At 49.5% G+C, this 1,959-nt stretch overlaps 1 pseudogene; it reads left to right on the top strand.

Moving 5' to 3' along the window:
- The first annotated feature begins 5 nt into the window (after positions 1 to 5).
- Positions 6 to 1,563, top strand: LOC121138582 (annotated as a pseudogene).
- The last annotated feature ends 396 nt before the right edge of the window (positions 1,564 to 1,959 follow it).

The raw sequence follows: 1,959 nt of genomic DNA, 5'->3' as shown, positions 1-1,959 counted from the left end.
ATCTGAGTGGATGCAAGCCAACCTCGAATCTTCAAAAATGTCCCCGTTCCTCCTCCTGCCTCTCCTCTACACCCCCTCTAGGCAGCAGTCTCAGCCCCTTTAGGAGATCCAGGCTCACTTACTTCCAGCAACAGCTAAAACCGTGCAAAGAAGATAAGTTTTTCAGGAAAAAATCCTGATGAACGCCGATGGTCACTTGGGACTGGCCAACAAACCACTTTGGTGCTTCAAGCAGGAACCAGAAGATGGCCAGCCTGAGGCACCTCCTATGACCCGGGAGAGTGACCAGTCACGTTCCAGCTCACTCACTGCTGGGCCCTGCGCTGTAGGGGCTGAAGGCCCAGAAGGATAAATAAGGTGAAGATGCTCCGGAAACGGCAGTTTCCCAAAAAGGAGCTGAGCAAAGAACTAAGCAAGGATCTCAATCACAAGATCCAAAAGACAGAGAGTACCTTGGCACAGGAGAACCACCAGCCCATCATGTCTAAGCGCGAGAGTGAGAATGAGGAGTCAAAGAGGCCCCTAAGCCACTGCAAGCGCCCCTACCACTTCAGCAAGAGGCTTAATGGTACCTCTAGGGAGTTACAGCACCCACTAGGACCTGGCCTGTGCAGCCCACCTCGGGTAATCTTCCAATCCCCTCCCTTTTCGTTCCCAGCTATGTACATCCAGATGGAGCGCATTGTGATCCCACTGCTACCCTTCAGCCCCCACCTGACTCGCTGCCCTTTGATGATGGAGCAGCCCCCTTTGTGCTCACAGAGGTGTGGATGGCAGATTACAGCTACCTCAGACACCAAGGCCTGTGGGGCTGCATGCAGATCTGCAGAACCTGGAAGCACTGATGCTACGTTAAACAGTTGTGGACCCGCATTGACCTGAACTACTGCAAGTCCATCAATCCCCTGATGCTGAGAGGCATCATCCAGTGACAGCCTGTCTCCCTTGACCTCAGCTGGACCAATATCTCTAAGAAGTAGCTGAAATTGGTCATCCAGCGGCTGCCTGGGCTTCGAGACTTGGTGCTGTCGGGTTGCTTATGCATTGCTCTCTCAGCCCTCTGTGGTTCCAGTTGTCCATTACTCGGGTCCCTGGATGTTCACTGGGTAGAAGGACTAAAGGATGCCCAGATACGGGATCTCCTGTTCCCCTCCACAGACATCAAACAAGTCAGGTCAGATGGACAATTGGAGCACATTGTAGTACTGCGCCTGGCTGGTGAGGACATCACAGACGCTTCCCTGTTGCTCATTATCCAAAATATGCTCCCGCTCTCCAAGTTCCACCTCAGTCACTATAACGATGTCACTGATCACTCCATCACCCGGCATGCTGCAGTCAGGACTACAACTGGAGTCTCTGACAGAGATCGTCCTATCAGACTGCAATAATGTCACTGACCAGTGCCTGTCGTTCTTCAAACGCTGTGCAAATATCAGTCATATTGATCTGAGGTACTGCAAGAAAGTCACAACGGAAGGCTGTGAACAGTTCATAGCTGAAATGTCTGTGAGTGTTCAATTTGGGCAAGTGGAAGAAGAACTCCTGCAAAAACTAAGTTAGTTCCAGGAAAAACATGTAAATATAGAGGGTAGGGGGTACACAGCCTGGGAGCGGAAAAGACTCCAAAAGCAAGTGGGCTTATATTTCCTTTGGAATTTGGAACAAGAGACCACAGGACACAGTTCTAATTTCCAAATCTTGCCAAGGGAGAATCCTTTCAACTATCCATTTGGAAATGAGTGAGCCAGATGTTTTCCTTTGTACTTTCTGCATCATAAGTGCACTGTTTCTGGACCATTACTAAGGCAGCCTTTAGAAGACGTTCCAGTTGGAAAGGAAGATGAGCTTTGGAGAAATTCTCTTAGAAGCCTGAACTTAGTGTTCTTGTTGATAGTTTTGTTTGAGTCACCCTATTCTTTGCAATGCCAAGGCTTCTGTTGTTAGTTAGAGAGGACT

The sequence above is a fragment of the Mesocricetus auratus genome, unplaced genomic scaffold (genome assembly GCF_017639785.1).
Source record: "Mesocricetus auratus isolate SY011 unplaced genomic scaffold, BCM_Maur_2.0 contig_9286_pilon_obj, whole genome shotgun sequence".
Taxonomy (NCBI): Eukaryota; Metazoa; Chordata; class Mammalia; order Rodentia; family Cricetidae; genus Mesocricetus; species Mesocricetus auratus.
Note: the sequence above shows the minus strand (reverse complement) of the source record. Positions and strands in the feature narration are given on the sequence as shown.